The sequence below is a fragment of the Rattus norvegicus genome, chromosome 7, assembly GCF_036323735.1.
Source record: "Rattus norvegicus strain BN/NHsdMcwi chromosome 7, GRCr8, whole genome shotgun sequence".
Lineage (NCBI taxonomy): Eukaryota > Metazoa > Chordata > Mammalia > Rodentia > Muridae > Rattus > Rattus norvegicus.
The window spans coordinates 54,803,336-54,820,365 of NC_086025.1; the positions used below are offsets into that span (position 1 = coordinate 54,803,336).

A 17,030-nucleotide genomic window follows, 5' to 3' on the forward strand; every position below is an offset into this window, starting at 1 on the left:
GCTTCAGAATGGCAACCCAAACAGAGACGCTCGAGCCCCTTTTATAACAGAATGGGTTATTAAGTCTTTCCCAATGTCAAAACTGCAATGGGGACTCTGCCAGTCTTTAAGTACATGAGTTAATTGCTTCAGAGAAAACAAACAGGCATCTAAAACCCAAAGCACATTCCAAGGGGTTGTAAAAACCATTAACCAAAGGACACAAAGAAGGAGCTAAGGATTTGCACTCTAGGTTCGAGGACAGAAGATAAAAATATTGAATGGGTTTATCTATACAAACCTTCAAGGACAACTTAGTTGTGTTTTTAACTCTCCATGAGCCTGTAAACCTAGTAACAAATGATGAATGTTTAGCCAGATAATTACTCCTAGTGGATAGGCATGTAGAAAGTCTATTTTATAAACCTCTTATTCAATTTATTACCTGAATTTATGTGCAAACTTGTAATGAACTTTTTAATGATTTGATCATGCACTGTGAAAGATATACAAGTGCTGAGAACAAAGAGCAGGGACAGGCCTCCCTCCCCTTCTTCCTGAGACCTCACCTTAGAGCTGCCAGTGCAATTCCTGCAGAGATAGAACAAAGGCTACTTCAAGGTAACTTATACTTAAAAGAGAGGTAAACATTTTGTTATTATATTGTTAGAGTTAGGTAATCTAAGACCTCATTAATAGGTGCTGGATACCCCATATGGGCTGTACTCCTGAGTCATGAATGATTAACTATAGGATAGGCTGCCCAGCACAGATGGCCTACTTATCCTGAGATAAGATATCTCCTATTCATGTGGCCATCTTTAAGCTGTTCCTCAAGTGATGGATTTTATTGTCTTCTTCCTGAACTTTGGGGTCTGCTACTGGATCAAATGGTTTATGGCCTAGTTTCTGAGTGGAGACAAAATGTGATAAAAGGTCCCTTCAAAAGGTTTGGAAATTTAGGTAGAGTGGGCCTGAAGGGGCATGTTAAAGAGACTAGAGGAAGGACTAAAAAGATGGCTCAGAAGTTAAGAACATGCAGAGGACCAGGGTTTGCTCCTACCACATACATGGTGGCTCACAACCATCTTGTAAGGTCTGTTCCCGGGGGATTCATTGTCCTAATCTGGTTGGTGTGCACCAGGCACACACATGCTACACATATATTCAGGCAAAACATTTGAACACATAAAATAAAACTAAATCTTAGAGGAAAAAAGAAGAGGGTGGCAAGGAAAGGCTGAGGAAGATTAAGAAGAGTCCAGAGAGCTACTGAACAGCAAGAAAGAGGGGATTGAAGGGACAGGGTCAGACCTAACTGTTGAACCCCCAAAGCAATGGAATCTACAACTTAACCCCAAGGACAAGCAGAAAGTATTTATGAACACTAAACTGGGGAGTGAGAGGCTCAAAATCTTTCCTAAAAATCCTGTATCAATCACTCTAAGAGAGCTGCTATATGTCTGACATATCTGGGTGCCAGAGCATATTGGGCTGTGGGAGGGAATAAGAGGCATCAGGAGACATTTCTTAAAGTATACTGTCAAGAGTTGGTCACTGCCAACCAACCAGAACTTCCAGGGACTAAACCACTTCAGAAAGACTATACATGGACTGACTCAGGGCTCCAACTGCATATGTAGCAGAGAATAGCCTTGATGGGGCACCAGGGGAAGGGGAAGCCCTTGGTCCTGCCAAGGTTGGACCCCAGTGCAGGTGAATATGGGGGGGGGCAATAAGGGGAATGTATAGGGGGAATATCCATATGGGGGAGGGGAGGGGATGGGGGCTTATGGACAGGAAACCAGGAAGGGGAATAATGTTTGAAATGTAAGTAACGAAATAAATCTAATAAAAATAAAAAAATAAAAAAAGAGTTGGTCACTATCTAGACTGTATGATTATAAATGAAAGAGAAATAATACCTTTAATTATCAAATGTTCAAAGGAGCAGTTACTTAAACTTTAAAATTCTCACAAAAGTCATATGCATAAATATACACTTTACAGATGAATAGTAGGTGTACTGTATGGGGGCAGTAAAGAATCATATTCAAAGAAGTGCTGGAAGCGGCTCGGGTTTGGTTCCAGGTCGTTTCGTTCCTCTTTTGCATCTGTCACACATCCTTGTAAAATAGAACTGGAAGGGGAATATGCTCTCTGGGGACTCAGTTCTAACCCTTGACACACCTAAGGTGTCTATCCATCCCAGCTCTCACCCTACACGCTGTAAGGCATCCATCTTTCCCTTTTCTGATTTCTGTTCCTCACACCATTCTGCACACTACATCTATCAATATCTATCTATATCTATATAGCTTTATAGCTAGCTAGCTCTGTATCTATATCTACCCATCCCTCTATCAATCTACTTTTCATCTATATCTATATCTATATACTTAAAGACGTGAGTTTTTAGGATACACAGTTGGCTCTGTGGTTAAGAACACTTGCTTCTCTTGCAGAGAAACGGGGTTCAATTCCCACCACCCAGACGGTGGTTCACAACTGTCTGTAACTCTAGTCCCAGAGAATCTGACCTCTAAGGGTAGCAGGCATGCTTATACATGCAGGCAAAGCACTCCCACACATCAAATAACAAAATGCATCTAACAATTTTCTTTTAAATCTAAGCTGTGGGTTTTGTTTTTAAGATATCTGTCTAGTGTAGAGAATAGCACTAAGCATCTGGAGAGTGTTTGTGGATAGACATCCCTGCCGTTGATAAACTCAGCAGCTCTTTACACCTCTCTTTATGAGCACTTTCTCAATTCTCCATCGTTTCTGTTTTCTTAAGCTTTCAGGACCAAAGCAAGAGGAACTTTGGCTGAGAGTCTTCCTCTTTGCACATTGTACTCAGATGTTTCCTTCCTACTTTAGTCATGTTATAAAAGCCTCTTCTGGATTTACACAATGACTGGGTATTTCACATTAAGAAATATCATTGTGAAATTATAGTGCAATCTCTAGGTAAATTTTCAAACATGTTATGAAATCCAGTCTTGTTTGCAAAGATCTGAAATGTTCCCATTTTTCGTTTCCTGTTTTCAAGATTTCATTTCTGTGTTCTGTGTGGTCGTTGTATCTGAAGTTCCACATAATGTTTTCACTTGTGTCTACACAACAGTAGACTCATTAAACTCACTTTCACTGAACTAAAAAGTGTTAAGTTCAACTTCCAAATGAGTTGCAATAAGAGTGCAAACTGTGGGGAGACCGAGGAAAGGCAAACTCAGCAAGCACCATAAAGTGCTTTACCTTCTTTTCTTCCCCCTTTTCTTGGTACTTGGGATCAAATCCAGTTTTGTTCATTTCTCAACACCCATTCTACCACAGAGCCACATCCTTAGCCAACTTCTTTGCAACAGTAATTTGTATCTATTCATACAACAGAAGATGGCCGCCTCCTCCTTTTAGACATCACTCTTAAGTTAATTGGTCAATGATAATCAGAGTAATTTAAGGTCCTTTGTTTTCAGATTCTTAGGATGAAGCACAGGTCCCCACATACACTGGGCAAGCAATCCACCACTGCACTCTTGATAGCTCCTAGGCTGGTCAGGTGCTTACTTTGACCACCTTAACTCTGCCTATCCTCTCTCCTACAGCTCTGGGAGACGTCCAGTTGCTTGCATGGAACAGTCTATGTCTTAGTCAAGTGGAAATTGAATTCACAAACACAACACCATTTATACATAAAAAAAAACTTTCATGGAGGTCGAATGTTTTTATTAGGGGTGAGGAAACACACATACAGCAGGCACACAGAGAGACAAGATTTTCTATCAAACAGCATGCGGACTTGGGAAGCTGAAGCCTAGCCTCTCCTTGAAGGGTTTTTCATTTTAAGTCTTTGAAGGGTCTTCCTTCCCTAATTTAGGGTTAGTCAGTTTGAAGAAAGATTTGTCTTAAATTGTTGTATGAACATGTTCTAGTATGGCCTTGAACTTTTTGAGCCAGTTCATCAGTAGGAGCTCTATTGGCAGGAGAAAAGCCCAACAGGTCTTTGTTTTAAGCTGCTGGCTTTTGTCTCAGGTCAGGAGGGTAAGGAAGAAGTCATCCATCTTGGAAGTTCACCATCTTTATGACCTGTACACAGCCCCTCTCCCTATTTTTCTGCCCATCAGGGAATCTGTCTAACTCTTAGTTCCTTATGTCCCTGAGGTCACCCTAACTATTAAAGGTTTGGGGAAAGCTCTATTTCCAAGCTGGCAAAGTAGATGATATAGAAGGAGCAGCAGGCAGAGCACCTCAAAGGAGGGCCGATCAAAGGAGCCACCATAAAACTTAGCAGATGGCAGATCCAGAATATAATGCAGCATGGGCGCTTGAAGTATGTTATGTAAGGGAGGTAGCATGTATAACACACAGAGTGAGACTCTTAGTACTCCTATAATCTCTACTGAAAGTGTGGTTTGGGAAATAGTCATGGCATTTTTGCCCTTATTAAGGAGAAAAGAACAGGCAGGAAAACCATCCCAAGAACTCATGGTAGGCTTTGACACAGGTGTAGCAAGCCTGGTTATTTCTTTTCCACTGCTGTCCACTGCATGATGCATACCCTGAGGGAGGCCATTGGTTTTGGCTTAAGTGCTTGAGACTTTTCACTGGCTAGTGTAGGTTCAGAAGTTGACCATAGGGTCTCCTCCATTACAACCTCAGGGGCAACATTTAAGAGACAAAGATAATGAGTGAAACTCTTTGACACTATGATTAGCATAAGTTAAGTCCTAGTTAGTAAGGTGATAATGTAATCACATAACTGGCTGGACCATGTATGAAACTTCTGGAGAAGAGTAAGGTCAGAGAAATGGTTCTTAGATCTAGAGGGACATAAGCTTTGTTTGATAGGTCAAAGTGTAACTGTACAGTAATTGTTGGTTACATTAGACTCCTGCATGTGGAGCAAATGACTGAAACATATATAAGAGAAGGCAGTTAAAAAATGTGCCCTGTTGGTCAGACCCTCCAGACTACAGTGCCTCTGCCCATGCACCAGATATAATGTCCAGTGGGAGTGGACATTAAGAGTCAAATCTTAGTGAAATGCACATTCCATTCACTAAGGTCACAACCAGACATCAGAATCTAATTGATAATCTAAAAGAAAAATATAATTGGGCCTTTTTTTTTATAGGATTGCCTAGCAATTTCCCAGAGACACCACTCAGGTAATCCTGAATAAGTTTCCCAAGCTTGTGAGTTTGAGAGCAGGATTTCTGGCAGCTTCCTTTACCCAAGGAACCAACATGGGCAGTCAGGGTTCACAATGTGACATTACATATTACTTACTCTTCCAGAAAAAGCGTTTCATAGTTGATTTAAAAAACATCTTTTTTTTAATCAAGAAGAGATTCATTTGTGAGAAACAACGGTTCAAATAATATCTCACATGGTTAAGTACAATGCTGAGCACTCCAGTCCCTAGACGGATTTAAAATATATACGAATACTGATCATTCTCTCTCTGGTTATACTCTACTGGCTATTTAAGACAGTAACCAAAATGACTCATTTTCAATGTCCAATCAGTTGACATTGGTCTTTAGAGGTCCCAGGCTTGGGAGGACCCCCTGGCTCCTGTAGTCTCTTCCTACCAGTTAGTCCATCTGAGTGAGGATATCTCAAGAGCCTTGCTTAATCACCGTTTCACTCAAAAGGGTGGAGGAAACATTTCCCCTGGTTGACCCTTTTCTTTGTAGACTGGGCACTGGCTAGAGTCCAGTCAGTGGTGTCTCCATGGACACCCAGAGGGTCAGTTGTAACAGCTGGTGTTTTTAAACTTGACTAGACACATTTTTTAAAAGATTTATTTATTTTAATGTATGTGTCTTCAGACACAGAGGGCATCGAATCCCATCACAGATGGTTGTGAGCCACCATGTGGTTGCTGGGAATTGAACTCAGGACCTCTGGAAGAGCAGTCAGTGCTCTTAACTCCTGAGCCATCTCTCCAGCCCAACTAGTCACACATTTTTTTTTTTTAAAAAGCTAGTTCCTATCTAATCTTAGGTTTTACACACTGTAAATACTTTATTCAAACCCTCATAGCTAGTGAAAACTTTTTACCTTTTTTTCGTTTTTGTAAAAAAAAAAAAAAAACTAGTCATTTTAATCTTTATACACAAGGCTTTTCTTTTTACTAAAAATTTATTTATTTGCACATTCTAACATTTGTCTTCTTCTTCTTTTTTTTTAATACTACGAGACACAGTGATGCCAATCTGTTGTGAGATTTGGGGGTGGGGTAGACTAAGTTCCAATGACAAACCAAAGTCCGGGCTTTACCAATGCTCACCCTGGCAGAAACCCCTCTCTGTCCTCTCCAGGTGAGCAGGCCATTAGCTGGGTTTTACCACAGAGGTCTCTAAATCAAGAGGCAAATGATAGCAACCTGTGCTGGGAAGAGTTTAGCCACTCACTGTCCCAGGGGCGCAACGCCTTTACCCTGGGGCTATATTACTGCTCCTTCTGTGTCATACTCAGAGGTCCAGACTGCGACGACAGGGGTTTTGAGGTTGTTTTGAGACAAACATGCTTGAGTTGTAAGCAGGAAATCCAAATCCCACCTCCAGAGCTGCTTCAGTGAGGTCCTGAGTTCAATTCCCAGCAACCACATGGTGGCTCACAACCATCTGTAATGGGATCTAATGCCCTCTTCTGGTGTGTTTGAGGACAGCGACAGTATGCTTATATACATAAAATAAATAAATAAATCTTTAAAATGCAAAAACTTCTCTTTGTTACTATAACTGAAATGCAAAGGCAAGGGTCCCCAGGGTGTCTTAGGGCTGGAACAAAAGCTGACAGGTGTGAAACAATGGAGTATTGGGGCCAGGGATAACTTTCCCTCGCAGGTAGAGGCACCAGACTCCAGCCTCTTCTTAAGCTGACTCTGCCTTGGCTGCAGGGGCTGCCCTCTGGAAGCTTGTCTAGCATCTGGTCATTTATCCCTCGGGTCCCCATTGGGACCTGTTTTACCAAGATTCAACCCTGGACCTGCACAGATCTCAAAGGCGTTAGCTCCTTTTGTTAGGGGCCCAGTGTTGGAGGCACATTGCATTTGTCATTGTTCAGATAGGAAGAAAGCATGATGTACACGCATGGTGACTTATTGACGTATTTACGTATTATCCGTATGAGGGACTGGGAAACCCCTTAGTTCTGTCTCCTCTAGAAACCAGTAAATTTTGTTATATAAAACATCCTATCAAAATTAAAACACAACTAAACATCAAAAATAGGAGGAAAGAGCACTTTGGACATCTGTGTCACCTCCTTAGTCCAACATGAAAAGGGTTACAGCAAGCCCTAGAGGCCTTGGTCAGATCTGGAAGCTTTATGGACGAGGTCATTTTGTTTTATACTACGTGGTTACACTCAGCAAGATGGTGGTGAATCCACTTGGTGTCCCCCTCTTTATCACCAGCAGCAAAGATGCTGGCCTCCGTCTTACAGAAGTCTGCTGCTAATGGTAGCAAACCACATGGCTGTTCTCTGCTCATGGTGAGCTCCTCCTCACGGTAAAGTGATCCCACACTCCATCGGCACAAGGCCCTGTGGGGGTCACACATCTTGGAGATGGAACATTTACACCTTTTCTCTTAAAAAGACGCCTTAGATAGTGTGGACATAGGCAACACGGCTGGTGCCAAGGCAAGTAGGCCTAAAAGAGCACAACAAAGAAACTGTGGAGGGACTTCATGGAGTCAGCAGGACCCACAGGCACCTGAAAGAGCAGCTACAATCTGTGAGGTTTCCCTCAGATTACTTTTAGAAGGGGAGGGAGAAGAAATGTAGCCATCATATCATTTTTAGGTCAAAACAATAGTGGGCCTGTCTCCCTTAATGATTTGGAAAAGGGACTGGGAAAGGATGGGAGGTCCAGGCTCGGTACCTCACAAGGTTTTGTCTGTCTCCACAAAGGTAACTTCCCACTGAGTGGGCCTGTTTGTAGCACCTGGAATTGGCTTACCTGAGGAGTTAGGTAACATTGCTGGAGTCAAGCTTTAAGCTAATAGTACATTTTATTTTCTGTTCACAGGTTTCTTTTTTTTTTTGGAGCTGGGGACCGAACCCAGGGCCTTGCGCTTCCTAGGCAAGTGCTCTACCACTGAGCTAAATCCCCAACCCCGTGTTCACAGGTTTCTACATGAACAGTTTAACTTGCTTTCCTATGGTACACAGACATTAGGGTTAGAAGAAGAGTTGTCTAAGGAGTCCTTCCTATGACACACAGACATTAGGGCTAGAAGGAGAATTGTCTAAGGGGACCTTCTTTGTTAGAGAGAAGAGAGCAAAATTACCTTCCATTAAGCCTGCCAGATGACACACTGCACCTTTAACCCAGCACTGGAGAGGCAGAGGCAGACAAATCTGTGAGTTCCAGGGCAGCCTGGTCTAGCTACATAGTGAGTTCCAGGACAGCCAGGGCTACCCAGAGAAACCCTGCCTCAAAACATCCCATTTCAGTATAGGCAAAAGGTGCCAATAGTCACATGTCTTCCTGTCCTTCTAGGATTTGGTCTGGTTATACTTACTTTATGAGTCAATGTTCCACAGAAGAAATCCTGAGAGGAGGTCTCAAAAAAGAAACCATCTAGGGGTCTTGATCAAGGTCATTCTCTCTGCCAGTTAGAGAATAAAAGGCAGGAAAATTCTTGAGTGTGACAGGTAGCACCAGGGAAAGTCTCAGATTCAGAAAATAGGAGCAGACAGAAATCAGGTAGTCAAGGAAGGCTTTTATTGGGTTCAGGAAACACTGACATACAGAAAGCACACAGAGAAGAGACTCTCTGTAAAGTCATAAGCCTTAGGCATGACTCTTTTGATAAAGGCTAACTAGCCTAGAGATGAGGGCTGCTGGTACTAACAGAGTACCACACATGGCTTTTGTTAGAGTGTCCACAAACACTCCTAAAAAGAAGCTGTTCCTGCAGAGCCTGATTAGAATTCAGTACTGCGGGGAGTGTTACAGCCTGGGGCTGCTTACCTTTACACAATCAACTACTTTTAGCCCCCAGCAGAGCCATTCCTTGCCCACCTCTGTGTTGGAACTAAGAGATAAAAACCTTCGGAATCTATTTACTTGGGAGATCCACTATCTTCCACCAACCCCAAAACTAAGAATGCAGATAGCATTAGGCAGCATCTTAGAGTCACAGACAAGCTTCCCCCATCTTCCCATGACCACCTCTTTGATGTGCCCACCAGTGTATTTAAACTTGCCTTGGTTTATGTCTTGTCTCAAGACAACCAATAAACAAAAATATTAAATGTAGCTATAAACATAAAGTAATGTGATATAAACCTGAGTTATGAAAGTTACAATATTAAAAACCAGGAAACCAAGAACTGGGCTGAGGCTGAAGCTCGCTGGTCAATGCTTGCGCAGCACTTGTGCAGCCCTGGCTGAGTTGCTCAGCACCACACTTGGACGTAGCAGGACCTGAAACCATGACAGGGCTGAAGGTGTCTTTCCTGAAAGTTAGGGTAATTCCTACTACAGTTACTCAATAACGCTGCATTCAGCCAAACTTCTTTCTAAGACAGTGGTTAGAGAAACTCGAACATTTCTTTCTTTCTTTCCTTTTATCCTTTTAAAGATTTATTTATTTTATGTTTATGTTTGTAGCTGTCTTCAGACACACCAGAAGAGGGCATCAGATCCCATTACAGATGGTTGTGAGCCACCATGTGGGTGCTGGGAATTGAACTTAGGACCTCTGGAAGAGCAGTCAGTGCTCTTAACCACTGAACCATCTCTCCAGCTGGGCATTTCTATTAATGTACAACATTAATGTATTAATAAACAAATCACTAAATAAATCACCTGGATGGTTATCAACAATTATCTCTGTGGTAGATAAAAATGAACATATATATTTGCATCACAAGATCATTACAATGAAAGCAGAATGTTCATGATTTTTAAAAGAAGTATTCTATTTTTATTATGTGTATGTGTGCAGCTCTGTGTGGGTATGTGCATGTGAATGGTGGTGCCCATGGAAGTCAAAAGAGGGTGTTGGACACTCCCCACCCCTGCCCCTGTGCAGCCAGAGTGACAGGCTGTTGTAAGCTGTCAGTCATGGGCACTAAGACTCAAACTCAGTTCCCCTGCAATAGCAGCAAATGCTCTTAACTGTTGAGCCATGTCTCCAGTCCAAACTTCATGTTTTGGTTGATTCATAGGTTCTTAGAGGGGCAAATGACTGGAAATCATTCATTGAGAAATTACTGTTAAATTTGAAGAGAAGCAATAGATAAACATTCCTAAGTGTGACTATGGTTCTGGGATGATGAGGAGGGAAAAGATACCAAGTGTACAAAATTATTTTTATTGCTTATATGGGAAGACAGAAAGTAATGGCAAATCTGACCTGACCTTTCGATTTCTGTGGGGCAACAACGAGTGATGGAGGCGAGCAGGAGAACCTAGCTCTGAGACAGCAGCCTGAGACAAGTGGGTGTGGATGGAAGCAGCTAGAACCTGGGGTCCTTCAGGGAGGGGGTGGAGCTACAGTTCAGAAAAGCTAAAACATTCATTTAGGTTCGCTTCTTTACCATTTATTCTAAATAGGAATTCCCATTTTTAAAAGAAGAATCCACCATTCCCTTTTGATAACCTTTCCGAGAGGGTAAAAGGGGCCATCAGGAAGCAACAAATGGCAGTTGCGCATTGATGAGAAGTCCCCGTAAAGGAGGGTTACACTGCCTAATTCCTGGGCACGTTGAATCATCTCCTTACCATCACAATATGCTTGATTTTTAAAAGAAACTGTTAACCCAGTCTCCAATGTGTTTTAGCATTTTACGTTTCCACCATCAGGCTGTAAAAGTGGTTCTTTTACACTTTTCAGCCTGCTTGAAACCACATGCAGCCTGTTTCACTCTAGCCATTTGAACAGGTGTGCAGTGATGTGTCATGTTTCGAACTTTCATTTCTGTAGTAGCTAATGATGTTGACTGCATGTGCAATCCACATGTTATTTGGCAGTGTCTATAGAAATACTGTCCCTTCAAAGGAAGTATTTCTTTTCCTTTTTTATTCTCTTTTAAAAAAAACTTTTGGGGTTGGGGATTTAGCTCAGTGGTAGAGCGCTTGCCTAGGAAGCGCAAGGCCCTGGGTTCGGTCCCCAGCTCCGAAAAAAAAAGAACCAAAAAAATAAAATAAAATAAAATAAAATAAACTTTTATTGATTCTTGGTGGATTTCACACCAATCATCCTGGTCCTGCTCTTCTCGCCTTCCCCTCACATCTGCACTTCACCCTTGCAGTCTCCCCTTCCCACAAGTGAAACACACAAACAATAACCAGCCGACAAATACAACTAAGCACAGGAGCCATCTCATCATGGGAGCTGTAGTGTATAGTGTATGTGTGCCCCACAGTACAACCCGCTTCCACACATCTTCCCCTGCAAATGTTCATTGCAAAGACTCATGGGTCTGGTTAGAGATCTCTGGCTTCTGTGACACCACCAATATTGGATCCTCATCGGACTCCTGGTTATCATGTTGCTGCGCTGTGTCATGGCGATCCTTTGCAGATTTTAGGGCGGGCCAATTCAGAGCCCTGGATCTGATTCTGAGTGGTAGCTGAGTGACCAGCCTGTAGGCTCTCCTTTATCACACCACTAGGGTGAACTCTCCAGCACCGTGGCAGCTAAGCCAGCCAATTGGCAGGAGGCAGGGTCATGCCCTCTGGGTCAGGTCACCCACACCCAAGCCTCCAGATTCAGCCCTACTGTACTGCTCACTCAAGGGTCAGGGTCCACTCTCCCGAGTACTGCGGCCTGTTGGGGGCTGGGCCAGCTCTTCTCACAACCCCAGGAATGACTCACCTGTGCCAGCTCCACTCTGTGGCCCAGGTGAGGTACAAGACCCACTTACCGGTTCTCATGGCCCAGGGGTCAGTGCTCCTGATTGCCTCAGGTGTTTAGGTGGTATAGGGGGTAGAGAGCATCTCCTCTACCCAGCCTCAACTCCACAGGTCACTTCAGACCAGAGGAGTGGGGAGCCTAACTCTTCTTTGTTTATGACCCAGGGCCAGACCACCTGAACCCCAGCCATCAGGGTTGGCTCTACTGTGCTGCTCAGGAGTGCAGGGCCTACTCTCCCAAATGCTGTGTCTAGAGAGAGTAAAACGGTGTCTTGCTGTCATGACCCCAAGGACAGCTCACCCAAGTGCTACAGATGGTGAGGGCAAGGAAGGCAGGGCATCATCCCTGCACCCACCCCATGGCAGACCAGTGTGGGTTCAGGTCTCCCACACACACCCTGGGGGCCAGCTTATCCACACCCCTGCTACCAAGGCCAGCCTCACTGTGCTGCCCGGGCAAGTGCTCCTGCCTGTGAGAGACAGAGCCAGCTCTCCAGAAGGACACATCCAGTGAGAGGTGGGTCCAATTATACAGAGCCCCTGGATATCCATGTGGTTCTTGCAGATCGCCGTGACCAGGTACATTCCCATGTTCACATGGACACTGACACAGTCTCCTGCCACTGCACAGCCACGGACTCAGACATAGCCTTTAGCAGCAGCTTGGCTTGGGACCCCAGCATGGTCCCAGGTGGTGGGGCTGGTCACTCACAACAGGCTACCCCTCTCCCGCCTTGGATCTCCAGGGAGGGTGTGTCTGTGAGTGGCATGGCAGTCCACAGATCTTTGTCTTCCTCCTCCTCCAGGCTGTGAAGCCTAGATTTAATTTGTTTTTATTTTAATGAGTCCTAGGCAGAAGACAGGTTTGGCCGCCAAGCCAGGCATCAATCTAGGATGAACATAGGACTGCACCCTCTACCTGACTGATGGAAGAACAACACCATTAACAACAAGGTGCCTCTTTGCCCATTGCCAGGGGGGTTGGGGGTTATTATTTCTTATTGCTCAGTTTTTAAAGTACTTAAACAGGTACTTGCCTTGTGCATTGTAAGTAAACATTTTCTCTTTTGTTGTGTGGCTTGTCTTTCCTAACACCAGCTGTGGAAGAGTGACAGGTTTTTAATTATCATTAGATCTAATCTATAGCTTGCTTTTATGGGCTGTATTTACTTTAGTCCAAAGATTATTTTTTTTGGCTCTGTTTTCTTTCAAAATTTTATTTAAGCTTTAAGTTTCACATTTGAGTTTATGATCTATTTTGAGTAAATTATATGCACATATGAATCCAAATCCACTTTACACACACACACACACACACACACACACACACACACACACACACATTTAAGCTTACTAAGTAACCAGAAATAAAACTGTAATATCAACTGCAATAGCAACTTCGTCTCTATGGTGACTGACTGAAGGTGGTTTCCACCCTTCTCTGTAATACTGGGATGAAATTAAGTCATAACTGAGCTGTGGCTGGCTGTGCTGGTTGTTTGTTTGTTTGTTAAGTTTTCTGCCTCTTCGCTATTTTAGGTCATGAGGGATCTTCCTCCAGCAGAGCCTTCCATCTGAGGACTAACGATGTCCCGGAGCTCCATCTCCCTGTGTTTAGGCCCTGTCACTCCGTCTCAGAACCACAGGTGAACATCCTGCCACTGTGGGGACACAGTAGGAGCCTAACGAGTTGTTTTGCTGTCTCTGTTCTTCAGTTTAGGCTTTGTTTCTGTCAGCGGAGGCCTCTAGCACAGGTACTGCCCACCCATCCTCTGGCCTTCGGTGGCTGCTTTCCTACGCCCCTATGAAGGATTTTCACAGCACACTGAAATTTGTCACAGAACAGTGACAATTTTGTACTATTTTTCACTTTGACAAGGTTTTGATGCAGTTTGTGTCCACACATGTAGGAGAAATAATTTTTAGATTTATTTTAATCAATGTTTCTGTCTCTTTCCAAAGTGTACAGAGAAGACTAAAGAGGTTCCAGAGTGTTATATTGATGGAACTTTTATTATATATCGCCATTTTTACTAGAAAGATGTGGAGAAAAATTAATCCTTTTAATTTTTACTACAAAGATGTGGCGGCACACACCTTTAGTCCTAGGATTCAGGAGGCAAAGACAGGTGGCCCTGTGAGTTTGAGGCCACACAGTGAGTTCCAGGATGGCCAGGGCTATGTGGAGAGACCCTGTGTTAAGCAAACAGCGCGCTGCAGTTTGGACTTCTCATGCTCTGCAATCAGAGTCTCTGCTGTGAACCCTTACATAGTTTTGAAGGGGGCCAGGACGCGTGAATGGTTTCCTACAGTTTGCACACCTATGATTTTTCTCCATTGTGAATCTTGTCCTGGCCTCTCAGGGAACTGAGATAAAGGTGTTACACTGGGTAGAGGCACACAGTTTCTTCCTTACGTACTGAAGCAGAACTCTGTGCCCTAAAGGGCTCCTAGGTGTCCTACATTTGTTGAGTTTTCTGCAGCCCCTCACACTGAGCACTGAGAAGAGCTGGAGCCCCCTCCTTCTGGACCTGGCGTCTCTGCTTACCCTTACCTCACACTTAGTAATTTGCATCCTGTCTGAACTGCAGTGATCCGGTTTTTCCCCCCTTAAATTTTAATAGACATCTTCAGTGTTCGAGTTTCCTTGTTCCCTGTGCCTTCAGGAAGTTCTTTGAACTAACAGAATGACCACACGCCTCAAGAGGGGCTCCCTCTTTACTTCTATTGTCGTTGCCCATTCCCCTTGAGTAAGAAGCTTTGACTCTTAAACAAACACAGTGAGTGTTTGGATGTAGACTTTCTCTGCTACTAAATGGCCATTACATTTCAATTAAAAATAGGTCAGCTTCTCTTTACCCCAATCTATAATGGGCGATTCCTTCTGTTTCAATGGTGAGCGCAGCTGTGGCCTCTTCCTCCCCCAGAAGGCCTCCTTAACTCTCTCTGGTTTCTACATCGTTTTTGTTCTGTTTTTTTTAGTTAGGGTCTCCAGTAGCTGGCCTTGAATTGCCTCTGAAGTTCAGGCTGGCCTCAAACTCTGGAACCTTGTCTGTAGCTCTATGCTTCTCTTGTGTTTCCTTTCTTTTTCCTGGTGTGTGTGTGTGTGTGTGTGTGTGTGTGTGTGTGTGTGTGTACACATCTATGGAAGTCAGATGGCAATAGTAGGACCTCACTGATTTCCCTAGCTTTGTTTACCAATGACCTGAACTCCAGGAACCCACTGGTTTTGCCTCTCCTTCCAGCATGGTGATTACAGGTTTGCACCACCCTGCCTTGCTTTCTATGTGGGCACCGGGCATTGAACTCAGATTCTCATGCTTGGGTGACAAGCACTTTCCCAACTGTGCCACCTTCTCAGCTTCTCTTAGCTGAGTTTCCTTTTGGTTAGGCATTGAATTCTTTAGTTATTCCATTACTGCAACAACTTGGCGGGATTTCTGTATGAAACGCTCGCTGAGAGCCTGTGGAAGAGAGGGCCTTTCCAGGTTTTGTTGGGGAAAGGACAAGATTGGTATGGAAGGATTCACCTTTGTCATCTCCACTGGGGCTGAATGGGAGCCTCAGTTTTCAGTGGTCAGTCCTGGGTTACCACGTTGATGCATGACACAACAACAACACAATCAGCGTCCTGGCAACAGAGAAACAAGCAGAAAACCTCTTCCATAGTCTTTAGCAACAGTTGCGGCTTGGTGGCAAAAGGACCATTTATTGGCCCTTCCTAAGGACAAGTATAACAAGAGAAGCAACAGCTATGGGAAATGCATCAGTTTGGGAGCTGTCTGGAGTGCAGCTTCAAGATAAAGCAGGAGGGCTGGAGAGATGGCTCAGTGGTTAGGAGCACTGACTGCTCTTCCAGAGGTCCTGAGTTCAAATCCCAGCAACCACATGGTGGCTCACAACCATCTGTAATGGGATCTGATGCCCTCTTCTGGTGTGGCTGAAGGCAGCTACGATGTACTCTTCTAAATAAAAATAAATCTTAAAAAAAAAAAAAAAAGATGAAGCAGGAGCCCAGAGGACTGACACCCTATGTAAATAAGAACCTTTGTTGAAGACATAGACTATGAGATGAAGAGGAGTTTGCAGAAGAACAAGCATGACTTTCTAATAATTATGGTCAGTAATTGTGCAGCAGAGGAGGAAAATAAGGGAGGGTACCAATCCAGATATAAACATTTGAAACCCACAAGTTCCCAGCATCATCTTACCATGAACAAGTCACCTGCAGCTGAATTAGCACCTTTAGAAATCACAGTTCCTGTGTGATACAAAATTGGCTCCAGGTGCCTTGCTGCTATGTCCCTAAGCGATCTCTTCAGAATAAGCAGCTTCACCGGCTGCTTCTGACTTGCAGTCATGTGAGGCCATCTATTCTTGATCTGGAACTTTCCAGGTCCCAGAAATCACGAAAATATATTTAAAAGATGATGCACCACTCATTTATATTATCCTATTCAGTTATTTATATTCTATAAAGCTTATTTCTCCAGTGTCCACTTCACGGCTTCACTGAAATTACACTTTGAAGACTCTGAGATGTTTTCAACAATTTGTAAATGACCCATGACCAAGGCTATAGAACTAGCGGCTGAGGTCTGGTAAACTCACTAGTGTCTACATTCCCGAAGACAGTGACTCACAATCCCCAAGTATATATCAATAGCCGGCATCTTCCATGGAGGTGCAACACTCAGTGGCTGCTTCCTCCGTACAGACCAAATGGTGACAGTCTGGCTCCTGCAGGCCCAGGACAGGCAACCAGAGCTGCCGTGACTTCACGGTTATTGCAACTCTCATGTGCCTAGAAAATAGTGCTTCCCTCCCACTTTAGATTTTGTATCTTCCTGACCCTTCCTCCTCAGTGTTCCAACAGCTAAAAAGGGCTGAACATTCGACATTAAGTTACTCCCTACACCTCAAGCAACCAGGAGTTTTTCCATTAACAGTCATTTGCCACAAAATGAAGCTGAGAATAGAATTTCTTCCAGGCCACAGATAATTTTAAAGGGTGTGTGTGTGTGTGTGTGTGTTGTTTGTGGAGGTAGAAGAGGGTGTTAGATTCCCTGGAGCTGTGGTTACAAAAGATGTAAGCTGCCCAATGCTGGTCCTTTGAAAGAACAACATATGCTTTAACTGCTGAGTCATCTTTTCAGATTCCCAGGGT

At 43.7% G+C, this 17,030-nt stretch overlaps 1 protein-coding gene and 1 non-coding gene across 2 annotated transcripts in view; both read right to left on the bottom strand.

Moving 5' to 3' along the window:
* Positions 1–17,030, bottom strand: part of Cpsf6 (cleavage and polyadenylation specific factor 6) — an 89,260-nt gene that overhangs the window by 4,884 nt on the left and 67,346 nt on the right. The gene's annotated exons all lie outside the window — the stretch shown is intronic.
* On the bottom strand, positions 12,703–12,844 carry LOC120093975 (small nucleolar RNA SNORA48). Its single transcript, XR_005487683.1, has one exon. It is a non-coding gene; the product is annotated as a small nucleolar RNA SNORA48 (small nucleolar RNA).